Here is a 16,339-nt window from a genome sequence, read left to right on the forward strand (position 1 = left end):
GATGGGTCTTGTGTTGAACTCATATGCTGATGTAGTCATATGCTGATGGAAGTGCTGTTTCCGCAGCCAGGCACTGACGGCGGTTCTGGTGATGTATCAATGTAGCTGTGGCAATCTTTAACTTACTAGACTTGATATTAGGTCATGCTAGGGTCAGTATGCCGTCCTGAAAATACAGCTGTCTGAATGAGGCCATTATTGGTCTGCCGAGCAAAAGTTTGACAAAAGCTCCCAGACACTATAGACAGCTTTGCCATCATTAGGGCGGCTGCTCTCTCTCCCAAAAATTGCAGTTTTCTTCACAGTCTCGCCTCCCTTGTCTGAAAGTGCCAAAACGAAAAAGGAGCCTGGCCAACAGGGGTTCATCTGATCATTCACATACCGCGTGTGCACTTTCTCGGAGTGCGATGCCAGAGGTGACGGCACAGCCAATCCTCGTTAGTATAGTGGTAAGTATCCCCGCCTGTCACGCGGGAGACCGGGGTTCGATTCCCCGACGGGGAGGCCTCTCTTATATTCTTGAATTTGCTCCGAGAAGCTGATCCTGCTGGCAATAAATTCATATTCAGGGGCTTTTGATATTTTATTGTTTGATTGTCACTTTACTGCCACCAGAAGTCTCTACATTGTGTGATAAATCCATCCCTCCCCCAAAACGGAATTATTTGCGCTCATACCTATTTCCAGTTCTTTGCGTAGGGGATAAACGCCCCACCCATGGCCGGTTAGCTCAGTTGGTTAGAGCGTGGTGCTAATAACGCCAAGGTCGCGGGTTCGATCCCCGTACGGGCCAAGCACAGCTTTTTAGAGGTCCCGTGCACTCGTTTCATCCCAGGTAGGTCGATGCTGAAGCTTGTTTCTTTTTACTCCGCGTTTTGTTCATAGTGCTTTCTGTGTAGAATTGCATGCCTAACTGATTTGCAGAAGTAGTTGTCCCTATGGTGTGGTGGTGTTATTTGAAGCCTGTAGCAAGCAGATAGTATAGTTGCAGCGTATTTTGCTGTTGACCATTGCGCCATTGCAATGGATCTCTGTGTTAAGCTTGGTGCTGTGTTTATGTGCTGATGGTGTCTCTGGTGCTGTATTCATGTACTGATGATGGGTCTTGTGTTGAACTCATATGCTGATGTAGTCATATGCTGATGGAAGTGCTGTTTCCGCAGCCAGGCACTGACGGCGGTTCTGGTGATGTATCAATGTAGCTGTGGCAATCTTTAACTTACTAGACTTGATATTAGGTCATGCTAGGGTCAGTATGCCGTCCTGAAAATACAGCTGTCTGAATGAGGCCATTATTGGTCTGCCGAGCAAAAGTTTGACAAAAGCTCCCAGACACTATAGACAGCTTTGCCATCATTAGGGCGGCTGCTCTCTCTCCCAAAAATTGCAGTTTTCTTCACAGTCTCGCCTCCCTTGTCTGAAAGTGCCAAAACGAAAAAGGAGCCTGGCCAACAGGGGTTCATCTGATCATTCACATACCGCGTGTGCACTTTCTCGGAGTGCGATGCCAGAGGTGACGGCACAGCCAATCCTCGTTAGTATAGTGGTAAGTATCCCCGCCTGTCACGCGGGAGACCGGGGTTCGATTCCCCGACGGGGAGGCCTCTCTTATATTCTTGAATTTGCTCCGAGAAGCTGATCCTGCTGGCAATAAATTCATATTCAGGGGCTTTTGATATTTTATTGTTTGATTGTCACTTTACTGCCACCAGAAGTCTCTACATTGTGTGATAAATCCATCCCCCCCCCAAAACGGAATTATTTGCGCTCATACCTATTTCCAGTTCTTTGCGTAGGGGATAAACGCCCCACCCATGGCCGGTTAGCTCAGTTGGTTAGAGCGTGGTGCTAATAACGCCAAGGTCGCGGGTTCGATCCCCGTACGGGCCAAGCACAGCTTTTTAGAGGTCCCGTGCACTCGTTTCATCCCAGGTAGGTCGATGCTGAAGCTTGTTTCTTTTTACTCCGCGTTTTGTTCATAGTGCTTTCTGTGTAGAATTGCATGCCTAACTGATTTGCAGAAGTAGTTGTCCCTATGGTGTGGTGGTGTTATTTGAAGCCTGTAGCAAGCAGATAGTATAGTTGCAGCGTATTTTGCTGTTGACCATTGCGCCATTGCAATGGATCTCTGTGTTAAGCTTGGTGCTGTGTTTATGTGCTGATGGTGTCTCTGGTGCTGTATTCATGTACTGATGATGGGTCTTGTGTTGAACTCATATGCTGATGTAGTCATATGCTGATGGAAGTGCTGTTTCCGCAGCCAGGCACTGACGGCGGTTCTGGTGATGTATCAATGTAGCTGTGGCAATCTTTAACTTACTAGACTTGATATTAGGTCATGCTAGGGTCAGTATGCCGTCCTGAAAATACAGCTGTCTGAATGAGGCCATTATTGGTCTGCCGAGCAAAAGTTTGACAAAAGCTCCCAGACACTATAGACAGCTTTGCCATCATTAGGGCGGCTGCTCTCTCTCCCAAAAATTGCAGTTTTCTTCACAGTCTCGCCTCCCTTGTCTGAAAGTGCCAAAACGAAAAAGGAGCCTGGCCAACAGGGGTTCATCTGATCATTCACATACCGCGTGTGCACTTTCTCGGAGTGCGATGCCAGAGGTGACGGCACAGCCAATCCTCGTTAGTATAGTGGTAAGTATCCCCGCCTGTCACGCGGGAGACCGGGGTTCGATTCCCCGACGGGGAGGCCTCTCTTATATTCTTGAATTTGCTCCGAGAAGCTGATCCTGCTGGCAATAAATTCATATTCAGGGGCTTTTGATATTTTATTGTTTGATTGTCACTTTACTGCCACCAGAAGTCTCTACATTGTGTGATAAATCCATCCCCCCCCCAAAACGGAATTATTTGCGCTCATACCTATTTCCAGTTCTTTGCGTAGGGGATAAACGCCCCACCCATGGCCGGTTAGCTCAGTTGGTTAGAGCGTGGTGCTAATAACGCCAAGGTCGCGGGTTCGATCCCCGTACGGGCCAAGCACAGCTTTTTAGAGGTCCCGTGCACTCGTTTCATCCCAGGTAGGTCGATGCTGAAGCTTGTTTCTTTTTACTCCGCGTTTTGTTCATAGTGCTTTCTGTGTAGAATTGCATGCCTAACTGATTTGCAGAAGTAGTTGTCCCTATGGTGTGGTGGTGTTATTTGAAGCCTGTAGCAAGCAGATAGTATAGTTGCAGCGTATTTTGCTGTTGACCATTGCGCCATTGCAATGGATCTCTGTGTTAAGCTTGGTGCTGTGTTTATGTGCTGATGGTGTCTCTGGTGCTGTATTCATGTACTGATGATGGGTCTTGTGTTGAACTCATATGCTGATGTAGTCATATGCTGATGGAAGTGCTGTTTCCGCAGCCAGGCACTGACGGCGGTTCTGGTGATGTATCAATGTAGCTGTGGCAATCTTTAACTTACTAGACTTGATATTAGGTCATGCTAGGGTCAGTATGCCGTCCTGAAAATACAGCTGTCTGAATGAGGCCATTATTGGTCTGCCGAGCAAAAGTTTGACAAAAGCTCCCAGACACTATAGACAGCTTTGCCATCATTAGGGCGGCTGCTCTCTCTCCCAAAAATTGCAGTTTTCTTCACAGTCTCGCCTCCCTTGTCTGAAAGTGCCAAAACGAAAAAGGAGCCTGGCCAACAGGGGTTCATCTGATCATTCACATACCGCGTGTGCACTTTCTCGGAGTGCGATGCCAGAGGTGACGGCACAGCCAATCCTCGTTAGTATAGTGGTAAGTATCCCCGCCTGTCACGCGGGAGACCGGGGTTCGATTCCCCGACGGGGAGGCCTCTCTTATATTCTTGAATTTGCTCCGAGAAGCTGATCCTGCTGGCAATAAATTCATATTCAGGGGCTTTTGATATTTTATTGTTTGATTGTCACTTTACTGCCACCAGAAGTCTCTACATTGTGTGATAAATCCATCCCCCCCCCAAAACGGAATTATTTGCGCTCATACCTATTTCCAGTTCTTTGCGTAGGGGATAAACGCCCCACCCATGGCCGGTTAGCTCAGTTGGTTAGAGCGTGGTGCTAATAACGCCAAGGTCGCGGGTTCGATCCCCGTACGGGCCAAGCACAGCTTTTTAGAGGTCCCGTGCACTCGTTTCATCCCAGGTAGGTCGATGCTGAAGCTTGTTTCTTTTTACTCCGCGTTTTGTTCATAGTGCTTTCTGTGTAGAATTGCATGCCTAACTGATTTGCAGAAGTAGTTGTCCCTATGGTGTGGTGGTGTTATTTGAAGCCTGTAGCAAGCAGATAGTATAGTTGCAGCGTATTTTGCTGTTGACCATTGCGCCATTGCAATGGATCTCTGTGTTAAGCTTGGTGCTGTGTTTATGTGCTGATGGTGTCTCTGGTGCTGTATTCATGTACTGATGATGGGTCTTGTGTTGAACTCATATGCTGATGTAGTCATATGCTGATGGAAGTGCTGTTTCCGCAGCCAGGCACTGACGGCGGTTCTGGTGATGTATCAATGTAGCTGTGGCAATCTTTAACTTACTAGACTTGATATTAGGTCATGCTAGGGTCAGTATGCCGTCCTGAAAATACAGCTGTCTGAATGAGGCCATTATTGGTCTGCCGAGCAAAAGTTTGACAAAAGCTCCCAGACACTATAGACAGCTTTGCCATCATTAGGGCGGCTGCTCTCTCTCCCAAAAATTGCAGTTTTCTTCACAGTCTCGCCTCCCTTGTCTGAAAGTGCCAAAACGAAAAAGGAGCCTGGCCAACAGGGGTTCATCTGATCATTCACATACCGCGTGTGCACTTTCTCGGAGTGCGATGCCAGAGGTGACGGCACAGCCAATCCTCGTTAGTATAGTGGTAAGTATCCCCGCCTGTCACGCGGGAGACCGGGGTTCGATTCCCCGACGGGGAGGCCTCTCTTATATTCTTGAATTTGCTCCGAGAAGCTGATCCTGCTGGCAATAAATTCATATTCAGGGGCTTTTGATATTTTATTGTTTGATTGTCACTTTACTGCCACCAGAAGTCTCTACATTGTGTGATAAATCCATCCCCCCCCCAAAACGGAATTATTTGCGCTCATACCTATTTCCAGTTCTTTGCGTAGGGGATAAACGCCCCACCCATGGCCGGTTAGCTCAGTTGGTTAGAGCGTGGTGCTAATAACGCCAAGGTCGCGGGTTCGATCCCCGTACGGGCCAAGCACAGCTTTTTAGAGGTCCCGTGCACTCGTTTCATCCCAGGTAGGTCGATGCTGAAGCTTGTTTCTTTTTACTCCGCGTTTTGTTCATAGTGCTTTCTGTGTAGAATTGCATGCCTAACTGATTTGCAGAAGTAGTTGTCCCTATGGTGTGGTGGTGTTATTTGAAGCCTGTAGCAAGCAGATAGTATAGTTGCAGCGTATTTTGCTGTTGACCATTGCGCCATTGCAATGGATCTCTGTGTTAAGCTTGGTGCTGTGTTTATGTGCTGATGGTGTCTCTGGTGCTGTATTCATGTACTGATGATGGGTCTTGTGTTGAACTCATATGCTGATGTAGTCATATGCTGATGGAAGTGCTGTTTCCGCAGCCAGGCACTGACGGCGGTTCTGGTGATGTATCAATGTAGCTGTGGCAATCTTTAACTTACTAGACTTGATATTAGGTCATGCTAGGGTCAGTATGCCGTCCTGAAAATACAGCTGTCTGAATGAGGCCATTATTGGTCTGCCGAGCAAAAGTTTGACAAAAGCTCCCAGACACTATAGACAGCTTTGCCATCATTAGGGCGGCTGCTCTCTCTCCCAAAAATTGCAGTTTTCTTCACAGTCTCGCCTCCCTTGTCTGAAAGTGCCAAAACGAAAAAGGAGCCTGGCCAACAGGGGTTCATCTGATCATTCACATACCGCGTGTGCACTTTCTCGGAGTGCGATGCCAGAGGTGACGGCACAGCCAATCCTCGTTAGTATAGTGGTAAGTATCCCCGCCTGTCACGCGGGAGACCGGGGTTCGATTCCCCGACGGGGAGGCCTCTCTTATATTCTTGAATTTGCTCCGAGAAGCTGATCCTGCTGGCAATAAATTCATATTCAGGGGCTTTTGATATTTTATTGTTTGATTGTCACTTTACTGCCACCAGAAGTCTCTACATTGTGTGATAAATCCATCCCCCCCCCAAAACGGAATTATTTGCGCTCATACCTATTTCCAGTTCTTTGCGTAGGGGATAAACGCCCCACCCATGGCCGGTTAGCTCAGTTGGTTAGAGCGTGGTGCTAATAACGCCAAGGTCGCGGGTTCGATCCCCGTACGGGCCAAGCACAGCTTTTTAGAGGTCCCGTGCACTCGTTTCATCCCAGGTAGGTCGATGCTGAAGCTTGTTTCTTTTTACTCCGCGTTTTGTTCATAGTGCTTTCTGTGTAGAATTGCATGCCTAACTGATTTGCAGAAGTAGTTGTCCCTATGGTGTGGTGGTGTTATTTGAAGCCTGTAGCAAGCAGATAGTATAGTTGCAGCGTATTTTGCTGTTGACCATTGCGCCATTGCAATGGATCTCTGTGTTAAGCTTGGTGCTGTGTTTATGTGCTGATGGTGTCTCTGGTGCTGTATTCATGTACTGATGATGGGTCTTGTGTTGAACTCATATGCTGATGTAGTCATATGCTGATGGAAGTGCTGTTTCCGCAGCCAGGCACTGACGGCGGTTCTGGTGATGTATCAATGTAGCTGTGGCAATCTTTAACTTACTAGACTTGATATTAGGTCATGCTAGGGTCAGTATGCCGTCCTGAAAATACAGCTGTCTGAATGAGGCCATTATTGGTCTGCCGAGCAAAAGTTTGACAAAAGCTCCCAGACACTATAGACAGCTTTGCCATCATTAGGGCGGCTGCTCTCTCTCCCAAAAATTGCAGTTTTCTTCACAGTCTCGCCTCCCTTGTCTGAAAGTGCCAAAACGAAAAAGGAGCCTGGCCAACAGGGGTTCATCTGATCATTCACATACCGCGTGTGCACTTTCTCGGAGTGCGATGCCAGAGGTGACGGCACAGCCAATCCTCGTTAGTATAGTGGTAAGTATCCCCGCCTGTCACGCGGGAGACCGGGGTTCGATTCCCCGACGGGGAGGCCTCTCTTATATTCTTGAATTTGCTCCGAGAAGCTGATCCTGCTGGCAATAAATTCATATTCAGGGGCTTTTGATATTTTATTGTTTGATTGTCACTTTACTGCCACCAGAAGTCTCTACATTGTGTGATAAATCCATCCCCCCCCAAAACGGAATTATTTGCGCTCATACCTATTTCCAGTTCTTTGCGTAGGGGATAAACGCCCCACCCATGGCCGGTTAGCTCAGTTGGTTAGAGCGTGGTGCTAATAACGCCAAGGTCGCGGGTTCGATCCCCGTACGGGCCAAGCACAGCTTTTTAGAGGTCCCGTGCACTCGTTTCATCCCAGGTAGGTCGATGCTGAAGCTTGTTTCTTTTTACTCCGCGTTTTGTTCATAGTGCTTTCTGTGTAGAATTGCATGCCTAACTGATTTGCAGAAGTAGTTGTCCCTATGGTGTGGTGGTGTTATTTGAAGCCTGTAGCAAGCAGATAGTATAGTTGCAGCGTATTTTGCTGTTGACCATTGCGCCATTGCAATGGATCTCTGTGTTAAGCTTGGTGCTGTGTTTATGTGCTGATGGTGTCTCTGGTGCTGTATTCATGTACTGATGATGGGTCTTGTGTTGAACTCATATGCTGATGTAGTCATATGCTGATGGAAGTGCTGTTTCCGCAGCCAGGCACTGACGGCGGTTCTGGTGATGTATCAATGTAGCTGTGGCAATCTTTAACTTACTAGACTTGATATTAGGTCATGCTAGGGTCAGTATGCCGTCCTGAAAATACAGCTGTCTGAATGAGGCCATTATTGGTCTGCCGAGCAAAAGTTTGACAAAAGCTCCCAGACACTATAGACAGCTTTGCCATCATTAGGGCGGCTGCTCTCTCTCCCAAAAATTGCAGTTTTCTTCACAGTCTCGCCTCCCTTGTCTGAAAGTGCCAAAACGAAAAAGGAGCCTGGCCAACAGGGGTTCATCTGATCATTCACATACCGCGTGTGCACTTTCTCGGAGTGCGATGCCAGAGGTGACGGCACAGCCAATCCTCGTTAGTATGGTGGTAAGTATCCCCGCCTGTCACGCGGGAGACCGGGGTTCGATTCCCCGACGGGGAGGCCTCTCTTATATTCTTGAATTTGCTCCGAGAAGCTGATCCTGCTGGCAATAAATTCATATTCAGGGGCTTTTGATATTTTATTGTTTGATTGTCACTTTACTGCCACCAGAAGTCTCTACATTGTGTGATAAATCCATCCCCCCCCCAAAACGGAATTATTTGCGCTCATACCTATTTCCAGTTCTTTGCGTAGGGGATAAACGCCCCACCCATGGCCGGTTAGCTCAGTTGGTTAGAGCGTGGTGCTAATAACGCCAAGGTCGCGGGTTCGATCCCCGTACGGGCCAAGCACAGCTTTTTAGAGGTCCCGTGCACTCGTTTCATCCCAGGTAGGTCGATGCTGAAGCTTGTTTCTTTTTACTCCGCGTTTTGTTCATAGTGCTTTCTGTGTAGAATTGCATGCCTAACTGATTTGCAGAAGTAGTTGTCCCTATGGTGTGGTGGTGTTATTTGAAGCCTGTAGCAAGCAGATAGTATAGTTGCAGCGTATTTTGCTGTTGACCATTGCGCCATTGCAATGGATCTCTGTGTTAAGCTTGGTGCTGTGTTTATGTGCTGATGGTGTCTCTGGTGCTGTATTCATGTACTGATGATGGGTCTTGTGTTGAACTCATATGCTGATGTAGTCATATGCTGATGGAAGTGCTGTTTCCGCAGCCAGGCACTGACGGCGGTTCTGGTGATGTATCAATGTAGCTGTGGCAATCTTTAACTTACTAGACTTGATATTAGGTCATGCTAGGGTCAGTATGCCGTCCTGAAAATACAGCTGTCTGAATGAGGCCATTATTGGTCTGCCGAGCAAAAGTTTGACAAAAGCTCCCAGACACTATAGACAGCTTTGCCATCATTAGGGCGGCTGCTCTCTCTCCCAAAAATTGCAGTTTTCTTCACAGTCTCGCCTCCCTTGTCTGAAAGTGCCAAAACGAAAAAGGAGCCTGGCCAACAGGGGTTCATCTGATCATTCACATACCGCGTGTGCACTTTCTCGGAGTGCGATGCCAGAGGTGACGGCACAGCCAATCCTCGTTAGTATAGTGGTAAGTATCCCCGCCTGTCACGCGGGAGACCGGGGTTCGATTCCCCGACGGGGAGGCCTCTCTTATATTCTTGAATTTGCTCCGAGAAGCTGATCCTGCTGGCAATAAATTCATATTCAGGGGCTTTTGATATTTTATTGTTTGATTGTCACTTTACTGCCACCAGAAGTCTCTACATTGTGTGATAAATCCATCCCCCCCCCAAAACGGAATTATTTGCGCTCATACCTATTTCCAGTTCTTTGCGTAGGGGATAAACGCCCCACCCATGGCCGGTTAGCTCAGTTGGTTAGAGCGTGGTGCTAATAACGCCAAGGTCGCGGGTTCGATCCCCGTACGGGCCAAGCACAGCTTTTTAGAGGTCCCGTGCACTCGTTTCATCCCAGGTAGGTCGATGCTGAAGCTTGTTTCTTTTTACTCCGCGTTTTGTTCATAGTGCTTTCTGTGTAGAATTGCATGCCTAACTGATTTGCAGAAGTAGTTGTCCCTATGGTGTGGTGGTGTTATTTGAAGCCTGTAGCAAGCAGATAGTATAGTTGCAGCGTATTTTGCTGTTGACCATTGCGCCATTGCAATGGATCTCTGTGTTAAGCTTGGTGCTGTGTTTATGTGCTGATGGTGTCTCTGGTGCTGTATTCATGTACTGATGATGGGTCTTGTGTTGAACTCATATGCTGATGTAGTCATATGCTGATGGAAGTGCTGTTTCCGCAGCCAGGCACTGACGGCGGTTCTGGTGATGTATCAATGTAGCTGTGGCAATCTTTAACTTACTAGACTTGATATTAGGTCATGTTAGGGTCAGTATGCCGTCCTGAAAATACAGCTGTCTGAATGAGGCCATTATTGGTCTGCCGAGCAAAAGTTTGACAAAAGCTCCCAGACACTATAGACAGCTTTGCCATCATTAGGGCGGCTGCTCTCTCTCCCAAAAATTGCAGTTTTCTTCACAGTCTCGCCTCCCTTGTCTGAAAGTGCCAAAACGAAAAAGGAGCCTGGCCAACAGGGGTTCATCTGATCATTCACATACCGCGTGTGCACTTTCTCGGAGTGCGATGCCAGAGGTGACGGCACAGCCAATCCTCGTTAGTATAGTGGTAAGTATCCCCGCCTGTCACGCGGGAGACCGGGGTTCGATTCCCCGACGGGGAGGCCTCTCTTATATTCTTGAATTTGCTCCGAGAAGCTGATCCTGCTGGCAATAAATTCATATTCAGGGGCTTTTGATATTTTATTGTTTGATTGTCACTTTACTGCCACCAGAAGTCTCTACATTGTGTGATAAATCCATCCCCCCCCCAAAACGGAATTATTTGCGCTCATACCTATTTCCAGTTCTTTGCGTAGGGGATAAACGCCCCACCCATGGCCGGTTAGCTCAGTTGGTTAGAGCGTGGTGCTAATAACGCCAAGGTCGCGGGTTCGATCCCCGTACGGGCCAAGCACAGCTTTTTAGAGGTCCCGTGCACTCGTTTCATCCCAGGTAGGTCGATGCTGAAGCTTGTTTCTTTTTACTCCGCGTTTTGTTCATAGTGCTTTCTGTGTAGAATTGCATGCCTAACTGATTTGCAGAAGTAGTTGTCCCTATGGTGTGGTGGTGTTATTTGAAGCCTGTAGCAAGCAGATAGTATAGTTGCAGCGTATTTTGCTGTTGACCATTGCGCCATTGCAATGGATCTCTGTGTTAAGCTTGGTGCTGTGTTTATGTGCTGATGGTGTCTCTGGTGCTGTATTCATGTACTGATGATGGGTCTTGTGTTGAACTCATATGCTGATGTAGTCATATGCTGATGGAAGTGCTGTTTCCGCAGCCAGGCACTGACGGCGGTTCTGGTGATGTATCAATGTAGCTGTGGCAATCTTTAACTTACTAGACTTGATATTAGGTCATGCTAGGGTCAGTATGCCGTCCTGAAAATACAGCTGTCTGAATGAGGCCATTATTGGTCTGCCGAGCAAAAGTTTGACAAAAGCTCCCAGACACTATAGACAGCTTTGCCATCATTAGGGCGGCTGCTCTCTCTCCCAAAAATTGCAGTTTTCTTCACAGTCTCGCCTCCCTTGTCTGAAAGTGCCAAAACGAAAAAGGAGCCTGGCCAACAGGGGTTCATCTGATCATTCACATACCGCGTGTGCACTTTCTCGGAGTGCGATGCCAGAGGTGACGGCACAGCCAATCCTCGTTAGTATAGTGGTAAGTATCCCCGCCTGTCACGCGGGAGACCGGGGTTCGATTCCCCGACGGGGAGGCCTCTCTTATATTCTTGAATTTGCTCCGAGAAGCTGATCCTGCTGGCAATAAATTCATATTCAGGGGCTTTTGATATTTTATTGTTTGATTGTCACTTTACTGCCACCAGAAGTCTCTACATTGTGTGATAAATCCATCCCCCCCCCAAAACGGAATTATTTGCGCTCATACCTATTTCCAGTTCTTTGCGTAGGGGATAAACGCCCCACCCATGGCCGGTTAGCTCAGTTGGTTAGAGCGTGGTGCTAATAACGCCAAGGTCGCGGGTTCGATCCCCGTACGGGCCAAGCACAACTTTTTAGAGGTCCCGTGCACTCGTTTCATCCCAGGTAGGTCGATGCTGAAGCTTGTTTCTTTTTACTCCGCGTTTTGTTCATAGTGCTTTCTGTGTAGAATTGCATGCCTAACTGATTTGCAGAAGTAGTTGTCCCTATGGTGTGGTGGTGTTATTTGAAGCCTGTAGCAAGCAGATAGTATAGTTGCAGCGTATTTTGCTGTTGACCATTGCGCCATTGCAATGGATCTCTGTGTTAAGCTTGGTGCTGTGTTTATGTGCTGATGGTGTCTCTGGTGCTGTATTCATGTACTGATGATGGGTCTTGTGTTGAACTCATATGCTGATGTAGTCATATGCTGATGGAAGTGCTGTTTCCGCAGCCAGGCACTGACGGCGGTTCTGGTGATGTATCAATGTAGCTGTGGCAATCTTTAACTTACTAGACTTGATATTAGGTCATGCTAGGGTCAGTATGCCGTCCTGAAAATACAGCTGTCTGAATGAGGCCATTATTGGTCTGCCGAGCAAAAGTTTGACAAAAGCTCCCAGACACTATAGACAGCTTTGCCATCATTAGGGCGGCTGCTCTCTCTCCCAAAAATTGCAGTTTTCTTCACAGTCTCGCCTCCCTTGTCTGAAAGTGCCAAAACGAAAAAGGAGCCTGGCCAACAGGGGTTCATCTGATCATTCACATACCGCGTGTGCACTTTCTCGGAGTGCGATGCCAGAGGTGACGGCACAGCCAATCCTCGTTAGTATAGTGGTAAGTATCCCCGCCTGTCACGCGGGAGATCGGGGTTCGATTCCCCGACGGGGAGGCCTCTCTTATATTCTTGAATTTGCTCCGAGAAGCTGATCCTGCTGGCAATAAATTCATATTCAGGGGCTTTTGATATTTTATTGTTTGATTGTCACTTTACTGCCACCAGAAGTCTCTACATTGTGTGATAAATCCATCCCCCCCCCAAAACGGAATTATTTGCGCTCATACCTATTTCCAGTTCTTTGCGTAGGGGATAAACGCCCCACCCATGGCCGGTTAGCTCAGTTGGTTAGAGCGTGGTGCTAATAACGCCAAGGTCGCGGGTTCGATCCCCGTACGGGCCAAGCACAGCTTTTTAGAGGTCCCGTGCACTCGTTTCATCCCAGGTAGGTCGATGCTGAAGCTTGTTTCTTTTTACTCCGCGTTTTGTTCATAGTGCTTTCTGTGTAGAATTGCATGCCTAACTGATTTGCAGAAGTAGTTGTCCCTATGGTGTGGTGGTGTTATTTGAAGCCTGTAGCAAGCAGATAGTATAGTTGCAGCGTATTTTGCTGTTGACCATTGCGCCATTGCAATGGATCTCTGTGTTAAGCTTGGTGCTGTGTTTATGTGCTGATGGTGTCTCTGGTGCTGTATTCATGTACTGATGATGGGTCTTGTGTTGAACTCATATGCTGATGTAGTCATATGCTGATGGAAGTGCTGTTTCCGCAGCCAGGCACTGACGGCGGTTCTGGTGATGTATCAATGTAGCTGTGGCAATCTTTAACTTACTAGACTTGATATTAGGTCATGCTAGGGTCAGTATGCCGTCCTGAAAATACAGCTGTCTGAATGAGGCCATTATTGGTCTGCCGAGCAAAAGTTTGACAAAAGCTCCCAGACACTATAGACAGCTTTGCCATCATTAGGGCGGCTGCTCTCTCTCCCAAAAATTGCAGTTTTCTTCACAGTCTCGCCTCCCTTGTCTGAAAGTGCCAAAACGAAAAAGGAGCCTGGCCAACAGGGGTTCATCTGATCATTCACATACCGCGTGTGCACTTTCTCGGAGTGCGATGCCAGAGGTGACGGCACAGCCAATCCTCGTTAGTATAGTGGTAAGTATCCCCGCCTGTCACGCGGGAGACCGGGGTTCGATTCCCCGACGGGGAGGCCTCTCTTATATTCTTGAATTTGCTCCGAGAAGCTGATCCTGCTGGCAATAAATTCATATTCAGGGGCTTTTGATATTTTATTGTTTGATTGTCACTTTACTGCCACCAGAAGTCTCTACATTGTGTGATAAATCCATCCCCCCCCCAAAACGGAATTATTTGCGCTCATACCTATTTCCAGTTCTTTGCGTAGGGGATAAACGCCCCACCCATGGCCGGTTAGCTCAGTTGGTTAGAGCGTGGTGCTAATAACGCCAAGGTCGCGGGTTCGATCCCCGTACGGGCCAAGCACAGCTTTTTAGAGGTCCCGTGCACTCGTTTCATCCCAGGTAGGTCGATGCTGAAGCTTGTTTCTTTTTACTCCGCGTTTTGTTCATAGTGCTTTCTGTGTAGAATTGCATGCCTAACTGATTTGCAGAAGTAGTTGTCCCTATGGTGTGGTGGTGTTATTTGAAGCCTGTAGCAAGCAGATAGTATAGTTGCAGCGTATTTTGCTGTTGACCATTGCGCCATTGCAATGGATCTCTGTGTTAAGCTTGGTGCTGTGTTTATGTGCTGATGGTGTCTCTGGTGCTGTATTCATGTACTGATGATGGGTCTTGTGTTGAACTCATATGCTGATGTAGTCATATGCTGATGGAAGTGCTGTTTCCGCAGCCAGGCACTGACGGCGGTTCTGGTGATGTATCAATGTAGCTGTGGCAATCTTTAACTTACTAGACTTGATATTAGGTCATGCTAGGGTCAGTATGCCGTCCTGAAAATACAGCTGTCTGAATGAGGCCATTATTGGTCTGCCGAGCAAAAGTTTGACAAAAGCTCCCAGACACTATAGACAGCTTTGCCATCATTAGGGCGGCTGCTCTCTCTCCCAAAAATTGCAGTTTTCTTCACAGTCTCGCCTCCCTTGTCTGAAAGTGCCAAAACGAAAAAGGAGCCTGGCCAACAGGGGTTCATCTGATCATTCACATACCGCGTGTGCACTTTCTCGGAGTGCGATGCCAGAGGTGACGGCACAGCCAATCCTCGTTAGTATAGTGGTAAGTATCCCCGCCTGTCACGCGGGAGACCGGGGTTCGATTCCCCGACGGGGAGGCCTCTCTTATATTCTTGAATTTGCTCCGAGAAGCTGATCCTGCTGGCAATAAATTCATATTCAGGGGCTTTTGATATTTTATTGTTTGATTGTCACTTTACTGCCACCAGAAGTCTCTACATTGTGTGATAAATCCATCCCCCCCCCAAAACGGAATTATTTGCGCTCATACCTATTTCCAGTTCTTTGCGTAGGGGATAAACGCCCCACCCATGGCCGGTTAGCTCAGTTGGTTAGAGCGTGGTGCTAATAACGCCAAGGTCGCGGGTTCGATCCCCGTACGGGCCAAGCACAGCTTTTTAGAGGTCCCGTGCACTCGTTTCATCCCAGGTAGGTCGATGCTGAAGCTTGTTTCTTTTTACTCCGCGTTTTGTTCATAGTGCTTTCTGTGTAGAATTGCATGCCTAACTGATTTGCAGAAGTAGTTGTCCCTATGGTGTGGTGGTGTTATTTGAAGCCTGTAGCAAGCAGATAGTATAGTTGCAGCGTATTTTGCTGTTGACCATTGCGCCATTGCAATGGATCTCTGTGTTAAGCTTGGTGCTGTGTTTATGTGCTGATGGTGTCTCTGGTGCTGTATTCATGTACTGATGATGGGTCTTGTGTTGAACTCATATGCTGATGTAGTCATATGCTGATGGAAGTGCTGTTTCCGCAGCCAGGCACTGACGGCGGTTCTGGTGATGTATCAATGTAGCTGTGGCAATCTTTAACTTACTAGACTTGATATTAGGTCATGCTAGGGTCAGTATGCCGTCCTGAAAATACAGCTGTCTGAATGAGGCCATTATTGGTCTGCCGAGCAAAAGTTTGACAAAAGCTCCCAGACACTATAGACAGCTTTGCCATCATTAGGGCGGCTGCTCTCTCTCCCAAAAATTGCAGTTTTCTTCACAGTCTCGCCTCCCTTGTCTGAAAGTGCCAAAACGAAAAAGGAGCCTGGCCAACAGGGGTTCATCTGATCATTCACATACCGCGTGTGCACTTTCTCGGAGTGCGATGCCAGAGGTGACGGCACAGCCAATCCTCGTTAGTATAGTGGTAAGTATCCCCGCCTGTCACGCGGGAGACCGGGGTTCGATTCCCCGACGGGGAGGCCTCTCTTATATTCTTGAATTTGCTCCGAGAAGCTGATCCTGCTGGCAATAAATTCATATTCAGGGGCTTTTGATATTTTATTGTTTGATTGTCACTTTACTGCCACCAGAAGTCTCTACATTGTGTGATAAATCCATCCCCCCCCCAAAACGGAATTATTTGCGCTCATACCTATTTCCAGTTCTTTGCGTAGGGGATAAACGCCCCACCCATGGCCGGTTAGCTCAGTTGGTTAGAGCGTGGTGCTAATAACGCCAAGGTCGCGGGTTCGATCCCCGTACGGGCCAAGCACAGCTTTTTAGAGGTCCCGTGCACTCGTTTCATCCCAGGTAGGTCGATGCTGAAGCTTGTTTCTTTTTACTCCGCGTTTTGTTCATAGTGCTTTCTGTGTAGAATTGCATGCCTAACTGATTTGCAGAAGTAGTTGTCCCTATGGTGTGGTGGTGTTATTTGAAGCCTGTAGCAAGCAGATAGTA

The 16,339-nt window shown here is 47.8% G+C and overlaps 28 non-coding genes across 28 annotated transcripts; all 28 read left to right on the forward strand.

Annotated features, from left to right (window-relative positions):
• Nucleotides 1-432: 432 nt before the first annotated feature.
• Nucleotides 433-504, forward strand: TRNAD-GUC (transfer RNA aspartic acid (anticodon GUC)). The gene has a single exon. It is a non-coding gene; the product is annotated as a tRNA-Asp (tRNA).
• A 215-nt stretch (nucleotides 505-719) lies between these two features.
• Nucleotides 720-793, forward strand: TRNAI-AAU (transfer RNA isoleucine (anticodon AAU)). The gene has a single exon. It is a non-coding gene; the product is annotated as a tRNA-Ile (tRNA).
• A 736-nt stretch (nucleotides 794-1,529) lies between these two features.
• Nucleotides 1,530-1,601, forward strand: TRNAD-GUC (transfer RNA aspartic acid (anticodon GUC)). Its single transcript has one exon. It is a non-coding gene; the product is annotated as a tRNA-Asp (tRNA).
• Nucleotides 1,602-1,816: 215 nt separating this feature from the next.
• TRNAI-AAU (transfer RNA isoleucine (anticodon AAU)) lies at nucleotides 1,817-1,890 on the forward strand. Its single transcript has one exon. It is a non-coding gene; the product is annotated as a tRNA-Ile (tRNA).
• Nucleotides 1,891-2,626: 736 nt separating this feature from the next.
• On the forward strand, nucleotides 2,627-2,698 carry TRNAD-GUC (transfer RNA aspartic acid (anticodon GUC)). The gene has a single exon. It is a non-coding gene; the product is annotated as a tRNA-Asp (tRNA).
• A 215-nt stretch (nucleotides 2,699-2,913) lies between these two features.
• TRNAI-AAU (transfer RNA isoleucine (anticodon AAU)) lies at nucleotides 2,914-2,987 on the forward strand. The gene has a single exon. It is a non-coding gene; the product is annotated as a tRNA-Ile (tRNA).
• Nucleotides 2,988-3,723: 736 nt separating this feature from the next.
• Nucleotides 3,724-3,795, forward strand: TRNAD-GUC (transfer RNA aspartic acid (anticodon GUC)). Its single transcript has one exon. It is a non-coding gene; the product is annotated as a tRNA-Asp (tRNA).
• A 215-nt stretch (nucleotides 3,796-4,010) lies between these two features.
• TRNAI-AAU (transfer RNA isoleucine (anticodon AAU)) lies at nucleotides 4,011-4,084 on the forward strand. Its single transcript has one exon. It is a non-coding gene; the product is annotated as a tRNA-Ile (tRNA).
• A 736-nt stretch (nucleotides 4,085-4,820) lies between these two features.
• TRNAD-GUC (transfer RNA aspartic acid (anticodon GUC)) lies at nucleotides 4,821-4,892 on the forward strand. Its single transcript has one exon. It is a non-coding gene; the product is annotated as a tRNA-Asp (tRNA).
• A 215-nt stretch (nucleotides 4,893-5,107) lies between these two features.
• TRNAI-AAU (transfer RNA isoleucine (anticodon AAU)) lies at nucleotides 5,108-5,181 on the forward strand. The gene has a single exon. It is a non-coding gene; the product is annotated as a tRNA-Ile (tRNA).
• A 736-nt stretch (nucleotides 5,182-5,917) lies between these two features.
• On the forward strand, nucleotides 5,918-5,989 carry TRNAD-GUC (transfer RNA aspartic acid (anticodon GUC)). The gene has a single exon. It is a non-coding gene; the product is annotated as a tRNA-Asp (tRNA).
• Nucleotides 5,990-6,204: 215 nt separating this feature from the next.
• On the forward strand, nucleotides 6,205-6,278 carry TRNAI-AAU (transfer RNA isoleucine (anticodon AAU)). The gene has a single exon. It is a non-coding gene; the product is annotated as a tRNA-Ile (tRNA).
• Nucleotides 6,279-7,014: 736 nt separating this feature from the next.
• On the forward strand, nucleotides 7,015-7,086 carry TRNAD-GUC (transfer RNA aspartic acid (anticodon GUC)). Its single transcript has one exon. It is a non-coding gene; the product is annotated as a tRNA-Asp (tRNA).
• Nucleotides 7,087-7,300: 214 nt separating this feature from the next.
• On the forward strand, nucleotides 7,301-7,374 carry TRNAI-AAU (transfer RNA isoleucine (anticodon AAU)). The gene has a single exon. It is a non-coding gene; the product is annotated as a tRNA-Ile (tRNA).
• A 1,023-nt stretch (nucleotides 7,375-8,397) lies between these two features.
• Nucleotides 8,398-8,471, forward strand: TRNAI-AAU (transfer RNA isoleucine (anticodon AAU)). The gene has a single exon. It is a non-coding gene; the product is annotated as a tRNA-Ile (tRNA).
• Nucleotides 8,472-9,207: 736 nt separating this feature from the next.
• TRNAD-GUC (transfer RNA aspartic acid (anticodon GUC)) lies at nucleotides 9,208-9,279 on the forward strand. The gene has a single exon. It is a non-coding gene; the product is annotated as a tRNA-Asp (tRNA).
• A 215-nt stretch (nucleotides 9,280-9,494) lies between these two features.
• On the forward strand, nucleotides 9,495-9,568 carry TRNAI-AAU (transfer RNA isoleucine (anticodon AAU)). The gene has a single exon. It is a non-coding gene; the product is annotated as a tRNA-Ile (tRNA).
• Nucleotides 9,569-10,304: 736 nt separating this feature from the next.
• TRNAD-GUC (transfer RNA aspartic acid (anticodon GUC)) lies at nucleotides 10,305-10,376 on the forward strand. The gene has a single exon. It is a non-coding gene; the product is annotated as a tRNA-Asp (tRNA).
• A 215-nt stretch (nucleotides 10,377-10,591) lies between these two features.
• On the forward strand, nucleotides 10,592-10,665 carry TRNAI-AAU (transfer RNA isoleucine (anticodon AAU)). The gene has a single exon. It is a non-coding gene; the product is annotated as a tRNA-Ile (tRNA).
• A 736-nt stretch (nucleotides 10,666-11,401) lies between these two features.
• TRNAD-GUC (transfer RNA aspartic acid (anticodon GUC)) lies at nucleotides 11,402-11,473 on the forward strand. Its single transcript has one exon. It is a non-coding gene; the product is annotated as a tRNA-Asp (tRNA).
• A 215-nt stretch (nucleotides 11,474-11,688) lies between these two features.
• On the forward strand, nucleotides 11,689-11,762 carry TRNAI-AAU (transfer RNA isoleucine (anticodon AAU)). Its single transcript has one exon. It is a non-coding gene; the product is annotated as a tRNA-Ile (tRNA).
• Nucleotides 11,763-12,785: 1,023 nt separating this feature from the next.
• Nucleotides 12,786-12,859, forward strand: TRNAI-AAU (transfer RNA isoleucine (anticodon AAU)). Its single transcript has one exon. It is a non-coding gene; the product is annotated as a tRNA-Ile (tRNA).
• Nucleotides 12,860-13,595: 736 nt separating this feature from the next.
• Nucleotides 13,596-13,667, forward strand: TRNAD-GUC (transfer RNA aspartic acid (anticodon GUC)). Its single transcript has one exon. It is a non-coding gene; the product is annotated as a tRNA-Asp (tRNA).
• Nucleotides 13,668-13,882: 215 nt separating this feature from the next.
• On the forward strand, nucleotides 13,883-13,956 carry TRNAI-AAU (transfer RNA isoleucine (anticodon AAU)). Its single transcript has one exon. It is a non-coding gene; the product is annotated as a tRNA-Ile (tRNA).
• A 736-nt stretch (nucleotides 13,957-14,692) lies between these two features.
• On the forward strand, nucleotides 14,693-14,764 carry TRNAD-GUC (transfer RNA aspartic acid (anticodon GUC)). The gene has a single exon. It is a non-coding gene; the product is annotated as a tRNA-Asp (tRNA).
• Nucleotides 14,765-14,979: 215 nt separating this feature from the next.
• On the forward strand, nucleotides 14,980-15,053 carry TRNAI-AAU (transfer RNA isoleucine (anticodon AAU)). Its single transcript has one exon. It is a non-coding gene; the product is annotated as a tRNA-Ile (tRNA).
• Nucleotides 15,054-15,789: 736 nt separating this feature from the next.
• TRNAD-GUC (transfer RNA aspartic acid (anticodon GUC)) lies at nucleotides 15,790-15,861 on the forward strand. Its single transcript has one exon. It is a non-coding gene; the product is annotated as a tRNA-Asp (tRNA).
• Nucleotides 15,862-16,076: 215 nt separating this feature from the next.
• Nucleotides 16,077-16,150, forward strand: TRNAI-AAU (transfer RNA isoleucine (anticodon AAU)). The gene has a single exon. It is a non-coding gene; the product is annotated as a tRNA-Ile (tRNA).
• Nucleotides 16,151-16,339: the final 189 nt, after the last annotated feature.

This window comes from Ranitomeya imitator, chromosome 4 (assembly GCF_032444005.1).
Source record: "Ranitomeya imitator isolate aRanImi1 chromosome 4, aRanImi1.pri, whole genome shotgun sequence".
Lineage (NCBI taxonomy): Eukaryota > Metazoa > Chordata > Amphibia > Anura > Dendrobatidae > Ranitomeya > Ranitomeya imitator.